Below are 18,313 nucleotides of genomic sequence, written 5' to 3' on the forward strand. Positions count from 1 at the left end.
AAAGACTAGAAATCACCAAACAACCGTTAAATTAACACAACTGCCTTCGATGAGTATAAGCCGCATTTCGTACTCAAAAACACCCAGCAATGGTTAAAGATTTTTCGATTATTGATAACCACTGTCCAGTCATTAAAGCTAGTTTTAAAGGCTGTCACATCATGAGTCCAGTGTGATATAAGTCAGTTTTGTGTCGTCGAGAAGATCTTCGTAACCAGATGTTTGAATATGTTGTTTGTGAGGTTGATTTTGTTACATCTTGTCGTGTGTTTATGGTTTGTTTACCTGTCATCCTGAGCCGCGTTCACTCAGGCCTGTGTCCGCTGCGCGTGTCACGCGGCGCTCGCTCCCGATGATCCGCGCCGCTCCAGAGACGACACGAGCTGATTAAGATGTCGAGCAGCGAGCAGAACGACTAACTAGCAGTGCAGACGAAAACAAAGACTCGAAGATACCGCCGCAATTTCTGACTGAAATGAGGCAGTCCATGGAGATCAATCACGCTCTGGCGGAAAGCGTGCTCGCTGAATATTAATCAGATGCCCGCGAACACTTTCCTGGAGACGCAGGTCACCCTTGACCGCGTGCCCCGCCTTTCGGCCGAACGGGCAGCAGTCAGTTGTTTATAATATTTTAATTTCGAAAAAATGTTTTCGAGTGAAACAAAAAAACAACAGCCAAAAAAAAAACACGAACACTGTTTTTAAAATATTATTATGCTTATTATTTATACGATCTAAGCACTACAAAATATTTAGTAATGTACATATTTAGGCCTATTTCTGTCCTCTCTATTCTCCTAGTTTTGGGTTATTGATGTTTACGGTAAATAAAAGTCAGAAAAAATGGATGGAAAAAAACTTTTAAAACAATCTACAGGCATCAAAGAACAAGAAAAGGGGAAACAAAACTAAATAAAAAATGTTCATAAACAGTGCCCTATGTGATTTCATAAATGTTAGCAACAAAGATTTATGTTCACTAATAAAGAGGTTATGTCAAATATTTACATATTAAGTTACAGAGACAGAGGAAAACACAAAGTGGTGACAAGACAAATCCAAAACCCTAAAGCAAGTTGCTTTGGATATAAAAGCATCCTTTAAATTAATAAAGGGCATTACTAGATAAAGTTTATGGTATTTTAAATGGACCATGTGATGAAATAGATGAATTTTATTGATTGAGTATATTAATGAAAACACAACACCACATCCATCACTGGCAGGTACGAGCTCAAAGTGTTTGTAGTTGTATACAGTGTAGTGTAATGACAAAAAAGTAAACAAAACAATGTTTTGACCAACATTTCTATAAATTGTATATAATCACAAATATACAGTAAAACATGTGATAACACAAGAGGACTATCAGAAGCTGCCCCACTAAAAAACATTGTTAAACCATTTAAATATATGCAAACTAGTGATAGAAGCTCTGTACACCAAGTGAAATATCAGCAGCATTTTTTAGTTGATATCCCAACTGCAAATAATAATAGTTTCTATGTACAGGATGTAAAAATAGCCAGCATTTTCTTGCAATAAGTTGTAAACGGGCTAGTAGTAGTAGATGCCTATAATAACATACTGAGTGTAAATTATTAAATGAATGCTGCCTTGTTGGGACAATAAAGCCCTCCCTAAACTGCTCAAACTGTACTACAAACACTTTATCATTAAATACGCTCGGGAGGCACTTTATTTTATGGTGGGGGGGGGAACAGAATTAAAGGGTCAGTTTTAAGAATATTAATGGAGCCTAAACATTGTTGTTCATATTTTGTTCAAATTTACTACCTTGGAATTCAATATCCATGTATTCTGTTCTGATTTCAGCCTCTTCAGTAAAAAGTAAAATATTTGTGACACAAGAGATTTTATCATTGGCCCTTAACATGAGAAATGCGGGTAATAAAGGTTTCAGTCATCACTGAGATCTCCTGAGACAGAGTGAATCTGTGTACTTTATGGAAGGGTTATTATTCTGTTAACTGCTGACTCTTTAACTATACACTGGGTTTTTGGTACAGGTGATCAGTTCATTGTGACCGTTTATATTTTTCATATTTGTACAAGGTGTTATGATACTATTTTACTCTAAGAGGCTAAAAATCAGAGAGAATGTGTGCCAGTGTATTTTATGGTAGTAATTGTAAATGTATTACACGTGATGAGTCCACAGTGTATGGATTTATATGAGGCTGAACTGAACTACATAATCAGACATGATCTGTTGGGTTCTGGCTCAGTCTGCTGCATTGAAGCTAATGCTTCCATTGATCCAGTCCTGGGTATTTCTTTATCTTTCATCTCAGATGGAGGTGGACCTGTGAGAAAAATTATATGAAACAATGACAAAAGATCTGTCAGTCAGAACGTGAATAGTCCGTCTGTACTTTAACATGGAATTGTATGAAGGATATATAATCAAAAATGTTTTACACAACTGTCACAATGTAGATGGAAGACTTGTTATGGCTCAGGAAAAACACAGATATACAGCATATTGTCATATATAACAGGCATGTTGTACACTATATGTGGTTAAAATGACAGCAACATTTAAACAACCCCCAAAACAATTATTTAAAACACAAAAGCTCAGTAAGAATGTAAACAAACCCGTGTTTTCACATATAGAGTAAAACATATGATAACACGGCGCCTCCCTGTTTTGAGAAGCTGACCTAAAAAACACTCCCCGCTAACAAAAATATAGATGTTTATCTAACATCACTCCATTAAGAACATTAATGATATTAGAACTTTCAAAACATCCAGTTATTAAACAAAAAAAAAAAATTAAAAAGTTTTTAAAAAACGTGTTGGTTTTTTTCTTGTTTATGTGAAGGTACACTCCATGAACTATCTACACAATGTTTTTTGTGCTAAATCAAACTAATAATACAATACACATATCATTTACATATTAATTGACTGAAAGTTGTCTTTGAATATAAAAGCACTGCTACAGGCTTTTGTTTTGTGTGAGAGCATGAAGGGTCAGGTTTAAGGACGATTATCTGAGGACTTTAAATCATTTTAAACACATCATTACATACCTCCTCCACCTCGTAGAATAAGAACTTATGTATAGTAGATTCGTTTAGTATGCCATAAGAACCAAAGTGTACGAGCATCCTCCAGTTGTTTGCCCTCGAAGATTAATCTGAGGTCCCCTTCGTGAAAAACAACAGCAGCAGCTGCATAAGAAACAGCATTCATTCATGTATCGACCTCATGAAGAGCAGAAGCTGTGTCACGAGGGTTTTCCTGTATTAGCATAACCTTTTCTACAAAATATGGTCACTGTATAGTAAAATTAGTTAGCAAACTTCTCGGTAGTCAGAGGCGTTCAACTGATAAAAAGCAGATAACGCTCGAAATACAAACAATAGGAAAAAAACTGCATAACGTTTAGATCATTTGTCGACTTACGTTTGCATTCGTGAAAGAATCTTCTTCGGAAGCTCTTCCAACAGTATGTTCTTAAGTTCCTCCTCTGAATCCACACTTACTTGTTCTTACCTGTCCTTTCTCGTCTTTAATAAAAATATTTTGAAAACTCATTTTCCGTCTGCAAATTTAATGTAGGATTTTTAAAATGAGCAATGCGCTGACTGTGTTTAGTTTCACTTTATCTGATGTACTATAACATTGATCCCGCGAGAGATAGTCTCCGCCCACTTCCGGACAAAGTGTTCTTCTGGTGTATTATGTTTTGTACAGGTTCTTTTAATTATTAAACAGAAAATGTAAAAGTGCACTTGCTACATGCACGGGTAAAGCTAACTGAGACTTGTATATAGCACTTGTATATCACTGCTTTCTTGTTGGGTTTGGATTGCTTCTCTTGTCCTCATTTGTTAAGTCACTTTGGATCATAGCGTCTGCTAAATGACCTAAATAAAAAATGTAAAATGTACTGAAAGCACATAAGTGCATAAATAAAAAGTGCGACACTAATGGGAACAAGTGGGCTATGATGGTAAGTTCTTGTTATTGCTTATCATTTCATGATTTGCTTCAAATCTGTGATCTGATTTCATCTCTGTTTTTCATCTCTTCATCGTTTGTTTGCTCTCTCTCTTCTAGTTTTGACTTGCTTTGAGCCTGAGTTTAAGTGTTTTGATGTGACTCACTTCTTAAGACTTCAGGACGGAGACACACATGGGTGTCAGTGGGGGGACAATTTATGGGAGGAAAAAGTATAAGTGTATATATAAATAAAAAAGTATAAGATGCAAGGTCCTGAGTATAACACTATGTCCTAAAAATAACTTTTTTTAAAAAAAAATTTAGCAGGACTGACCAAAATGTTAAGTAATGAAAGAAATTATATTGTTACATACCCCACCCCCGGTTTTACAGACAAGGCTTAAAGTGTAAGTCTGAGCTGTTTTGACTGAAAGAAACTTTGCACTGATTGATCTTAAAATAGAATTTTATTTTTTGTTATTTTTTTTTATTCTAAGGCACATTAATACAAATATATAATATATTATAATATATAGTAATATCAGTTTAATTCTGGAGGCACTCAGCTGATGTTGTCTGCTGCTGTTGTTTAGGATCCAGATCCACTTAATGAACAACAATGCTGTCAAAACACAACAGCATGACCAACACTATTCATAAAATGTTTTATTTTAGTTGATCCGTTTTAATATTGATTTAATTTATTTTAACCTGTTTTGAACATGGCTCAGGAAATAAGAAGGTTAAAAACATCTTACTGTTCAAATATACAGTACAGTGTCTCATAGCAGCATGTGGTGAATATAAACTATTAAACAATAATGAAGCACAAAATAAAAAAAAAAAAAAATGTAAACAAACCAATGGTTTTGAACCAACATTCTACAGGTTGTATAGTATCACATAAACTGTAAAACACAACACTGTGTGATTTTGAGAAGTTGCCCTAAAAACATTGTTGAACAGTAGCTTCAGTTACAGCTACAAAAATTAACATAAAAATAATACAATATAATGCAAAAAGCAATAGATGCTTTTTACACAGAGTGAAAATAGCAGCATTTATTATCCTAAGTGCAAATAACGATAGATGTAAAAATAGCAGCATTTCCCTGCAATAAGTAGTAGATATATACTACTGAAGTGTCTCTAATATAAAAGCACTGCTATAGAGAGAAAACAAGTGCTTGTTTTTTGTGACAGCGTAAAAGGACAGAACGGAGACTTTAAGTTATTTAAACACTGTTTTTTTTCATATTTTGTTCAAATTTACTACCATAATTTCAATATCATGTATTATGTTCTGATTTCAGCCTCTTGTACTTTATGGACGCTGCACTGAAGGAAGTTATTCATTTATTTTTTGGCCAGTCGTTCATTGTGATCTACTATTTTCTATTTTTCATATTTACATAAAGTGGCCATTATAATTTCACTTGTGTCATGAAATATTTTACTTTATCAAAGTATGTTATCTTCTGTTTTTAGCCTGTAGTGTATTTTATGGTAGTAAATTTGAACGATATTGACAGACACTGATAAACCCACAGTATGAATATATGTACAGTATGTGGATTTATATGAGGCTTCACTGAAATGATCTATTCTGACTCAATCTTCTGCATTTCAGCTAATACTTCCATTGATTCAGTCCTGGGCATTCCTTCATCTCCATCTTCAGGTGCACAGCTTGGGTCTGAGAGAGATGATGTGAGACAACAACAAAAGATCTGTCAAAGTATACCTCGAAATAGTCCATCTGTACCTTTAGCATGAATTACATAAAGGTTCAATAATTCAATTTTTTTTACACTCATCCAAATTAAGTTTTTCTATTTTAAATAAATGCTGTTCTTTTAAACCGTTTAATCATCAAATAATCCTGAAAAAAAGGGTTATAAAAATATCACAGGTTTATAAACCAATATTAAGTAGCACAATTTGTTATAATACTGTAATAAATTAGCATTAAATGGGTCAAGAACTGACAAAAAAGCAAAATTCCCTTGATCTTTTGTCGTATAAGAGGTCATTGTGCCATTAAAAAAACCTGTAAGTTTCAGAACTCAAAACTTTCTTGTTAGTCTAAAAATGAAGGAAGTGGAGGCTTGTTCAATGTTCTACTCTGTGATGTAATAGTGTGGCTAAACTCCGCCTCTGCAGAAGAAGATAAAATGGCAGGTTGTTAGATGTTCTAATCTGTGATGTAATAGTGTGGCTAAACTCTTTTCAAAAAGTTTGCTGCTAAACTGCTTTTAGATCTTTGTTTCAGTTGTTTCTGTGATGTACTGAAATATAATTACAAGCACTTCATACGTTTCAAAGGCTTTTATCGACAATTACATGACATTTATGCAAAGAGTCAGTATTTGCAGTGTTGGCCCTTCTTTTTCAGGACCCTCTGCAATTCGACTGTGCATGCTCTCAATCAACTTCTGGGCCAAATCCTGACTGATAGCAACCCATTCTTTCATAATAACTTCTTGGAGTTTGTCAGAATTAGTGGGTTTTGTTTGTCCACCCGCCTCTTGAGGATTGACCACAAGTTCTCAATGGGATTAAGATCTGGGGAGTTTCCAGGCCATGGACCCAAAATTTCAACATTCTGGTCCCCGAGCCACTTAGTTATCACTTTTGCCTTATGGCACGGTGCTCCATCGTGCTGGAAAATGCATTGTTATTCACCAAACTGTTGTTGGAAAAAGTTGCTGTTGGAGGGTGTTTTGGTACCATTCTTTATTCATGGCTGTGTTTTTGGGCAGAATTGTGAGTGAGCCCACTCCCTTGGATGAGGAAGCAACCCCACACATGAATGGTGTCAGGATGCTTTACTGTTGGCATGACACAGGAGTGATGGTAGCGCTCACCTTTTCTTCTCCGGACAAGCCTTTTTCCAGATGCCCCAAACAATCGGAAAGGGGCTTCATCGGAGAATATGACTTTGCCCCAGTCCCCAGCAGTCCATTCACTATACTTTCTGCAGAAGATCAATCTGTCCCTGATGTTTTTTTTGGAGAGAAGTGGCTTCTTTGCTGCCCTTCTTGACACCAGGCCATCTTCCAAAAGTCTTGGCCTCACTGTGCGTGCAGATGCGCTCACACCTGCCTGCTGCCATTCCTGAGCAAGCTCTGCACTGGTGGCACTTCGATCCCGCAGCTGAATCCTCTTTAGGAGACCATCCTGGCGCTTGCTGGACTTTCTTGGACGCCCTGAAGCCTTCTTTACAAGAATTGAACCTTTTCCTTGAAGTTCTTGATGAACCTATAAATTGTTGATTTAGGTGCAATCTTAGTAGCCACAATATCTTTGCCTGTGAAGCCATTTTTATGCAACGCAATGATGGCTGCACGCTTTCTTTGCAGGTCACCATGGTTAAGAATGGAAGAACAATGATTTCAAGTATCACCCTCCTTTTAACATGTCAAGTCTGCCATTCTAACCCAATCAGCCTGACATAATGATCTCCAGCCTTGTGCTCTTCAACATTCTCACCTGAGTTAACAAGATGATTACTGAAATGATCTCAGCAGGTCCTTTAATGACAGCAATGAAATGCAGTGGAAAGGTTTTTTTGGGATTAAGTTCATTTTCATGGCAAAGAAGGACTATGCAATTCATCTGATCACTCTTCATAACATTCTGGAGTATATGCACATTGCTATTATAAAAACTTAAGCGGCAACTTTTTCCAATTTCCAATATTTATGTAATTCTCAAAACTTTTGGCCACAACTGTATATCACTGCCATTTAGCCCCTCCCACCGATTCTACATCACTGTCTGTTTAGCCCCACCCACCGATTCTCCCATGTAGAGTTTTTAGGAGAGAGGTAAACGCGCAGGTCTATGCAGAAACCAGATGATAAAGATGCTCTGAAGACAACAAGATGCTGTGGGAAAAACAGTGTTTGTGCTGCCTTCCTTCTGATCCCAACAATAAAGAGTGAATAACATAAAGAGTGTATTAACTTTATTTTTAATGAAGATCCAGACTGCGTCAGTTAGAACTCTGTCCTTTGTTCACTTCATTTTACCACAGATTTGTTTACAAACAAGGCACAATTTAATGCAGGATTTTCAAAAAGATTGAAACTAAAAGGAATCTTTTCAAACAGCGGTCTGATGAGAGGGTTAAAACAGGACAGAAATAGCTTGTTTTTTATGTAAAAATCTTGATAACGTTATAAGTGGGCTTCAGAGAACAGTACAAAATTAAAAAGCAAAGGTAGTTCATGACCCCTTTACATTGATTTCTGAAGGATCTTTTGACTGGAGTAATGGCTGATAAAAAAAAATATGCAGTTTTGCATTACAGAAATAATTTACTTTTAAAGGTAAATAAAGATAGAAAGCTGTTATATTAAACTGTAATAATAGGATGATTTCTGAAGGATCGTGGTACACTGAAATCTGAAGTTGTAACCCCTTCATGAGCATAAAGAACTTATTTATAAAAACATTGATAAACCTTACTGATCCAGAACTTTTGAACAGTAGCATATATATATATATATATATATATATATATTAGTTCAAGAGCAGAATTCACTGAAGTGTCCTGAATATAAAAGCACTGCTAGAGAAAACAAGCTTTTGTTTTGTGTGAGAGCATGAATGGTCAGTTTTAAGATTCCCTGAGACTTTAAATCATTTTAATCTCTTGTTACATACCTCCACCCACGTAGACACTGAACTGCATGAATAGTAGAACAGTCATTTATGCCATAAGAACCAAGTGTACGACCATCCTCCAGCTGTCTGCCCTCGAAGATAAATCTGAGTTTCCCTGTGAAAAACAACAACGGCTACGTGAGAACAGCAAACATTAATGTATCAGCCTTGTTAAGAGGTGAAGATGTATCATTATTAAGAGGGTTTTACTCTAATTAGCTTAATTTTACTACAAATATAATGGTTAAAATATGGTCACTGTAGTAAAAATAACAATTAATTTTTGTAAGGGTAAATCCAGCAGATGATATTTGCTAACATTTATTTGTTCCTCCTGGTGCAATGAGCTGCCCAACTCAATCTGAGCAGCAGAGTCTTTAGTCATCTTCAAGAAATGGCTAAAATACATCTCTTTCATCTTTATTTGACCGGCATTGCTATACAGTGCAAAATGTGCTCTGAATATTTTTAGTGCATGCTACAGTATTTGGTTCCTGTAGTGTTGTGGATAGTTGCCAGGGTGTTTCTATGCAGTTCACAGTGTGTTCTAAGGCCCTTTTTTCTAACCACAGAATTTTTCTATTTTGCCTCTTTGCATTGGAATTTAAAACCCTTTCTCTATTTTAACCTTAAATACACTAATTGTAATATAAGTAATATAAATATTTTAAAAAAATATTTGAAGTGGTCATTAATGGACCATAATTATTGCACAAATAGTAGTCCATTTAGTACCAAAAGATCTCAAAATGTTAAATAAATATTATTGAATTAAAATATAGAACATTTATTTGCCTGAAAAATAGTTAAGGTGTATAGTCACATAAGTAAGGAATATACCTGAGAGGGTTATGCTGCCTTCATGTGATATTGGAATCATCGTTAATGCGAGTTTCCTAATCGGAAATTAGATGTGAACGCCTCTCGAGTTTTTAGCTCAGAACTTAATTTGGACAACTTTAAAGGCAATTTTCTCAATATTTAGATTACTATGGTTAAGGCTAGAAGAGATACATATGGCACTATTGGGCATGTGCACATCAATATACTGTAGCATATTTTTTCTCACACTGTACAACAATTGTTGCTATTTTTGCATTATTGTAAAGGGTAGGTTTAGGGTTGGGGTAGGTGTAGACGTTAATAAAAACACCATCTAATAGGTAGAAAATAACATTTCATTGTTAGTTTTTCGGTCGGAGCTGTTTCCCTTCTTGCCAAAACTGGGAAAACTCAAAAATTATTTTGATACCAGAGTTTCCAAGTTGGGCGGGCCATAAACTTTAAACATGGTGGAGGAGACTACCATTACTGCTGTCAGTGCTGCTCTCACAACAACTACATCACTTTGTCTTGTCTCTAAAGTAGTGTATTTATAGGCTATATGTGTCCCTGCAGCACAGAAGCAGTCATCAGTATCACAGGTATATTTGTAGTAAAAGACAACAATACATTGTATGGGACAAAATTATCCATTTTTCTTTCAAAATCATTAGGATATTAAATAAAGATCATGTTCCATGAAGATATTTTGTAAGTTTCCCACCATAAATATATCAAAACTTAATTTTTGATTAGTAATATGCATTGCTAAGAACTTCATTTGAACAACTTTAAAGATGATTTTCTCAATATTTAGATTTTTATTGCACCCTCAGATTCCAGATTTCAAATAGTTGTATCTCAGACAAATATTGTCCTCCTAACAAACCACACATCAATGGAGAGATTATTTATTCAGCTTTCAGATGATGTATACATCCTCAATTTAAAAAAACTGAACCTTATGACTGGTTTTGTGCTCCAGGGTCACAATATATGAACAATCATTTGAAGCATGTATGTTTTATTATCAGTGAAATTCCAGAATTGTCAGCAAACTGACTCTATCTAGCGCGATGAATGTTTATATGATTGTCGACCAATGGGATGCTACATTTGATTCTTTCCGCCCTCACTGCATAATCCCTCTGCAGTCTGCAAAGCCACCTGGCATGAGATTTAGATAAGAAAGAGACTAAAAGCGTGTCTCACACCAAATGCGTGAGAGTCAGCAACTCTGCACGATGCTATTGTTTACTCGGTCGTCAAGAATAAGCAGAGCGAATGTGGACAGCCACATCCTTTTCTAAAGTCTCAGTGTCTTTTAAGGGAGCTGGTGAATCGACATTCTAATACTGATACAAATTATTCTTGTGTTTATATCATTTCCACATATATGTTAATATTGTTTTTAAATGAATTACATCATAGGTGACAAATTAACCACAGAAACTGAACACTTAGAGTGTTTGACTCACATTTGTCTTCCGGATTGAATCTTCTTATGAACTCTTCAACAGTCATGTTCTTCAGTTCCTCCTCTGAATCCACACTTACTGCTCTTGTTTGTTCCGTCCAGCTCTTTAATAAAAATGTAGTAACTCATTTTGGATCTGCAAATTTAATGCTGAATTTAAAATGAACAACCCGCAGCTGTGTTTAGTTTTACTTTCACTATAACATTTGCCCAGATATAGTCTCCGCCCACTTTTTCCAGCCAGAAGTGTCTTTCTTTGTTTTTATGTTCAAGCTACATGTGTGTGTGCGTTTATAATCTTCAATAACAATGCAGTTTTATAGTGTTATATTAAATATGCCTAGAGTTAGGCTACATTTCTTTGTCATAACATTATGCTTAAAGGGATAGTTCACCCAAAATCCTCATCCTCATGTTGTTTCCAAACCCATAAAACCTTTGTTCATCTTCTGAACACAAATTAAGATATTTTGATGAAATCTGAGACAGTATGGGTGCTAACACGATCAAGGCATGGAGACACAGTAAGGATATCTTTAAACAGTCCATGTGACATCAGTGGTTCAATCCTAATTTTTGTTTAAAAAAAAAAAAGCATTGAAAGCTAAAGCATTGAACATTTTGATTTCCACCATTAGGACAATAATTATGGTGTTCCAATCAACAGGAAATGTTACAAATCTGCCTTCAGTATATTGTCAATGTGTCTATTGTTAGTTTGAGTAACCAAAGACTCTCCAAGGATCACAGCTGGATAATTGCAGAACATAGTTGAGTCTTGGGGTCAGAAAGCCTTATAAAGAACCATGGATGGATCTTCAAACATGGATCTTGTGATCCAAAAGGACCACACAAATGGGTCACTGAGCACAAAACAAAGGTTCTGTCATGGCCTTCCCAGTTCCTGACCTGAACCCTACAGAAAACTGACGAGGAGAGAGTTTATCATGGAGCTGTGAATCTGAAGGATCTGGAGTGATTCTGTAGGAAGGCTTTCACTTTGGCAAAATGAGGTTGCAAAAAGTATTGAATAAAATGGTATTAATTGTAGCCAGTGTGTACTAGAGAAAAACTTTTCTTTTATGATGAGATTTCACTTCCCTTCCATTTTACTTGAATGAAAGTCAAGTTGTGAAATAAAAGTTAAGCCTTAATTTAGTCCTGAAGTAGCTACTTAGTATTCCTACAGGAAATCAGCCTATTAAATTCTGGACTAGACTAAGTTTACGACTATTTAAAACTATGACAGAGAAAGCAGATTTCTGTTCATCTGGTTTCAAGGGCCATTTTAGTCTAGGACTAGGCATAAGCTCTGTCTGTGTCCCTATGTGTATCTGCATACATATATACATAAAAAAACAGTAATTACATTCAATGCATGTTTATTCACAGTGTGAATGTTTCTGTGTTGATGCTGTAGTTCAGTATATTTCATGGGCATTCTGAATTTATAGCATGTTTGGCATGTTAATGTTAATTACTTGAAGGAATAGGAGATTTTGTACATTTGTTTGTAGATGCGGATCATTGTCTGAGGAAGAGCTCATTCTATGCACTACGTGTATCAGTAAATTCTAACGTCCTGTGTTGTATTTCATTATAATTGTTAATTATTTTTATTATAAGCCCTCTTACAGACCACAAACTATGAGCTCAAGCCTCTAGTGAAATACTGTGAAATGTATGGTCATGAAAATAAAGGGTCAAAAACAACAATTTAAGCCGTTTCTTCACGTCTCTGAACAAATGTCTGTGGCATCCGCTATTAGTTGAAGCTTAACCAATTTTCTACAAATACATTTATGATTCTGTTTCATCAGTGTTGCACTGAACTAATTAATACTGTAACATGCTTAAACCTCATCTGTGAATTCAGTGTGAGTCTAATGCATATACATGTTCAGAGTTATTTTCTCCATAGATTCAGTACTGGATATTCCTTTAGCACATTCTTCATCATCTTCATCTTCAATCTCATAATCATCATCATCTTCAGGGTCATATGCACATTGTGTATCTTGTGCTTCATAATCTTCACCTTCAATGTAATAATCATCATCTTGATGCTCATTTGGAAAATAGTTCTGTGAGAGATGTTTGGAACAGAACAACAGACGATCTGTCAGAAGCTGAATGATCCTTTTATGTTCCTTTAAAGAGCAGTTATTTACACTGTTAAAGAGATGGATTCTCATACTTAACATGACCAAGGTCTCAAAAATGCAGTATTTCTGTACTTAAAAGCTTAACTGTTGTTTTATTTGTACAGGTTTGTACGGTCAACAAAATATGTGCTCCAGCACTCACCCCCCATTCTTCCCTTCCTCCCGCACACACACCCCACAGGTGTTTTTAACCCCACTTAATGAATGACACTCCCATAAACATTAGGTCACATGATTTTCCCATTACATGGCTCCTACATACCAGCCCCTAATTATTATAAATTAATAATTATATTAAATACCAGTAGGAGACATTTATAAATACAAGATCTCAAAAATACAAAAGAATGTTTTCCTTTTTTCTTTTTCTTTACATCAATCATAAATGTTTGCACATTTACAATACATCAATTCTTCAGTACTGAGTGAGTCCTTATAGTCCTTAAAGTCCATAACAGAGTGTCAGCACGGAGTGAATTTACCATCAGTGTGAAGTGAGAAATATGTGGCATGTCAATGTAATACGTGTAATAAGTCCGTCTCTGTGTTAAAAGTAATTCCATTTCAGGAAAATATCAAATATCCACCTCTTGCAGAAGGCAGATTTTTGTCACTGGTCTGATCAAACGATTTGTATTGGTCTGAAGTCTCACTTGACGAACAAAGCCTTGATTATCTGGAAATGTTTGAATCACTTTCCCCGTTATCCATGAATTACGTGGTGCTGAGTCATCGACCAACAGCACAATATCACCTGGAACAAAGTTGCCGAGATGGAGATGACCATTTTTGCTGCTCTTGCAATTGAGGCAAGTAGTACTTTATCCATCGTTTCCAGAACAGATCTGATATATATTGCACCTGTTTCCATCGACGACGAGCATAAATATCATCCTTTTAAAAGATCCCTGGAGGTAATGATGGAGTAGTCTTTAACAGCAGCAAATGATTAGGTGTCAGTGCTTCCAAATCATTGGCGTCAGTAGATTCCTTAGTAATGGTACGTCCATTAATAATAGCCTCAGCTTCACATAGCACTGTATGAAGGGCTTCTTCGTCGAGAGTTTGTGTTCTTATGGTGGTATAAAGTACTTCCCTTACAGACCTAATCATTCTTTCCCATATACCCTTGTGATGGGAACCAGTTGGAGGATTAAAATCCACTTTATTCCTTTCTGCAGAAGCATATTGTTGATCCGAGATTGGTTCCAGCCTTCAATTGCTTGTCTTAACTCGCGTTCCGCTCCCACAGAATTTGTACCATTGTCAGATTGCATTTCCAAGACTTGTCCACATCTGGAGATAAATCTTCGCAGTGCATTAATAAAGGAATCAGTATCCAATGATTGTACCACTTCAATATGAATAGCACGAATGGCTAAGCATGTGAAGATAACTCCGTATCTCTTCACAATACTTCTCCTGCTCTTAATTTCAAAGGGTCCAAAACAGTCGACTCCAACGAACGTAAATGGAGGTTTATCTGGAGAAATTCTATTCACAGGTAGGTTCGCCATCTGTTGATGCACTGGAGCTGCTTGCAAACGCTTGCAGATTACGCATTTGGACAATATCATCCTTATGGCTATACTGGCACCAGGTATCCAGTACCTCTGATGCATCCTTGATAGCATATAGTTTCGACCACCATGACCCACCTCTTGATGAATGTGTCTAAGAATAATATCTGAGATGTGAAAATCCTTAGCAAGTATAACGGGATGTTTTGTCTCTTCAGGCATAACTGCCCTACTCAAATTTCTTAATGCAAGACTGCATTAAGTGCATACTTAGTGATTTCCTCTTTTGACTTAGATTGAAAAGCAATTGCCTAAATCTAAGGATCCAGGCCACCGACCTCTTCAAGTGAATCCAAGAGGAGAAATACTGTATGAAGAATGTTGTAACGTCTGTGTTCTCTATTTGTACAGCATTGACTGTAACACTTGCCTTTATCTCTGGATCATCTGGTGAACATTCCCCCAGGTCAATAGGATTAACCGGCCACTCCTGTTCAGGCAAAAGAAAAAACTTAGGTCCAAGCACCCAATTCTTGTTCTTCAGGAATGCTTCCACTCTCAAACCTCTAGAAGCTATATCTGCTGGATTCATTGCAGTGTTCACATACCGCCATTGTGATGATCGAGACACCTTAAGGATTTCCGAAACTCGGTTGGCAACAAAGGTTCGGTACCTAGAGACTTCATTTTTGATGTATTTAAGTACAGAAGTATTGTCGGTCCAGAAGACAGAGTCTTGAAGGTCCATGCACAGTTCTAATCTCCACAATGAATCCATTCGACTTGCCAGTGTCGCATCGATGAGTTCCATTCGAGGTATAGATACTAGCTTCAAAGGAGCTACTCTAGCTTTCCCCATAACAAAGGCAACATGTGCTTGTGAGTCAACATTATGCAAAAGCAGATAAGAAACTACTCCATAACCGTCTTCCCTTGCATCCGAAAAGTGTTGTAATTGTGCTGTTCTTACCTCTCTGAAATCCATTGGTTTGAAGCATCTATCGATTTTGAAGCTTTCCAATTCACGCAAACCATCCCAACCGCTTGATCCATTCCTGAGCATTTGAAGCTGGAATAATTTCGTCCCAGCCTAATTTCTTCCTGCACAAATCTTGCAAGATCTTTTTTTGCACATAAAATTACAGGAGACAGGATTCCTAAAGGATCATAGACAGAACTCATGGTAGCCAGGATCCCTCTTTTGGTCAAAGGCCTTTGCTGCAGCACGATCTTAAACTTGAAGGCATCAGATTGTATGTATCAGGACTCTTTCCACCAGAAGTAAATCTTGTTCCAAATCCAAGTCCTTCACATGTTTTGCTCTGAATTCCTCTGGGATTTTTGCCAGAACATTTCGATTATTACTCATCCATTTTGTCAACGAAAACCCTCCTTTCGCCAGATACTGTAGCATCAAGGTTGCGATAAAAAAAACCAGCCTCTTCCTCCGAATTCACTGACAACAAACAGTCGTCCACATAAAAACAATGCAGGATTGCCTCGGTTACTTCCTTGCTGAAGTCTTTATTGTCTTCAGCACACCGTCTGAGGGCAAAGTTTGCACAACTGGGTGATGAAGTAGCACCAAAGAGATGCACAACCATACAATGTTCGACCATATTCCGCGTAAGGTCACCATCGGGCCACCAAAGAAATCTTAACATGTCTGTATCATCTTTTGGTACCCTCACCTGGTGAAACATGGCTTCGATATCAGCTGTGATCACAACTCTTTCCTTCCTGAATCTGGAAATCACCCCGATCAAAGAACTGGTGAGATCTGGACCCTGTAACAATTGGCTATTTAAAGATATACCTTGAGATGTAGCACCACAATCAAAGACACCACGAAGCTTTCCCTTTCTCGGGTGATGGAAACCATGATGGGGTATGTACCATACCTTCCCATCGCCACGTCTTAAGTCCTCCGTTGGCACTCTCTCTGCGTAACCTTTAGAGATAATGTCTTTCATGACAGCGGAGTATTCAGAATGAAATGAAACATCCCTCTTCAGCCTTTTCTTTAGGTTCAGAGCACGCTGTTCAGCAATTGTCCTGTTGTTTGGCATACAAACATTTTTCTTCCTCAGAGGTAAGCCAGTCGTATAAGGACCATCTACAAGCTGTAACGAGTTTGTTACCACCTCAATTGAATTTGTGATCTTCTCTTGAAAGCCCAACCTGTTCGTTTTCGTTACACTCTGGAAAATCAACCTTGAATTGTTGCTGCCACAACTCTCCCAAGTTTGAAACTGAAATCCGGTTGACCGTAACGTCAGGATACTAAAAGCCAGACTGGTCACCACCAACTTCTCTTAGTGGACCATTTACTGTCCATCCCAACCTGGTTTTTAATTGCATATGATCCGTTGTTGACACTGCAGATCACTTGAATCGGCTCCATAACCCTTGGGGCATTGATTCCTATAAGAAGTTCACCATCAGAGTCAATTTCAGGTAGAGACACATGATTCAGATGTGGCCACCCCCTTCAGATCCTTTTGTCTTGGGATATTTCCACTATGCACAGGCATAGTATTTTGAGTATAAGCATCAGGCAACTCCCAAAAGTCATCTTTGTTCAAACCAGCCACCTCTGATCCAGAAACAACATGGGTACTTGTGACTTTCTCCTGTCCCATAGTAGGCAAGAGAATATTAGTCTTTTTACCTGAAAGACCAAGTCTGTTCATCAGTGAAGGTGTACAAAATACCGCCAAGCTACCTTGATCCAGAAAAGCGTAAGTAATCACAGTCTTATTACCCTTTTTAGATTTCACTTGCACAGGTACTTTGGAAAGTTTACATTCAAATTCACCAGCCCCAACAAATCCACTGGACTCAACAGTTTCTGGAACACTGCCCATTACAGTGTCCGTGTGTCTCCTCACAGATTTCGAATCGGTCTCCTTGGCTCTTGGGTAGATGTGAAGTATACTAGGGTGTTTAAGATTACACACTTTACATGAAAGGCGACTTCTACAATCTTTAATGATGTGCCCTGTGCACATTCAGCCAAAACAGACACCATACTCTTAAGAATGCAATCTTCTCACTATGGCTCCCCTTTTCCAATAGAGGGCACAACTCCAGAGCATGTCCACATCTGAAAAACAAACAACTCTTGTTGCTGGGTACCATTTCTTTTTTGTTGGTTCCAACTTCTAACTTCTTTTCCATTTCTGTGACGGTAGTAGCAAAACTGCTTCTTTTAGATTTAAGATAAGACTGAGACTTGCTTTTGTTCAACAATTTACTACCTGTAAATGCGGGACCATCCTGTATGTCTCCGAAACCTGGATCAGTCATTATTTTTACTTGTCTTTCAACGAAGTTAACGATGTCGCTGAAGGTAGCTCTTTGTTGGACAGCTTCCTGCAATTCACAGACTTCAGATCTCCATTTTTCCCTCAATTTGAATGGTAATTTCTTCACCACTGTCAACATATTAGAGGGTGTATCCAACCTCGTGAAAATACTGAATATCTTCCATGGAGTTACAAAAGCTTCTTAGAAACAGACTATAATCCTGTAAAGCTCTGAGATCTTCACTTTTGATACTTGCCCATGAAAGAGCCTTTTCCATATAAGTAGATGCAATTATATACTGGTCACCAAAATGCTCTTGTAGTAAAGCCTTGGCTCTTAAATACCCACGGTCGGCAGGCATATGCTGGC

The 18,313-nt window shown here is 37.1% G+C and overlaps 2 long non-coding RNA genes across 2 annotated transcripts; both read right to left on the bottom strand.

Annotated features, from left to right (window-relative positions):
- Positions 1-1,731: 1,731 nt before the first annotated feature.
- Positions 1,732-3,632, bottom strand: LOC122142445. The gene is made up of 3 exons (XR_006158607.1): positions 3,441-3,632; positions 3,065-3,181; positions 1,732-2,329 (listed from the first exon to the last, which is right to left on the bottom strand). It is a non-coding gene; the product is annotated as an uncharacterized LOC122142445 (long non-coding RNA).
- Positions 3,633-4,542: 910 nt separating this feature from the next.
- LOC122142498 lies at positions 4,543-11,435 on the bottom strand. The gene is made up of 3 exons (XR_006158644.1): positions 10,952-11,435; positions 8,652-8,766; positions 4,543-5,676 (listed from the first exon to the last, which is right to left on the bottom strand). It is a non-coding gene; the product is annotated as an uncharacterized LOC122142498 (long non-coding RNA).
- Positions 11,436-18,313: the final 6,878 nt, after the last annotated feature.

Source organism: Cyprinus carpio, chromosome B25 (genome assembly GCF_018340385.1).
Source record: "Cyprinus carpio isolate SPL01 chromosome B25, ASM1834038v1, whole genome shotgun sequence".
NCBI classification, from domain to species: Eukaryota; Metazoa; Chordata; class Actinopteri; order Cypriniformes; family Cyprinidae; genus Cyprinus; species Cyprinus carpio.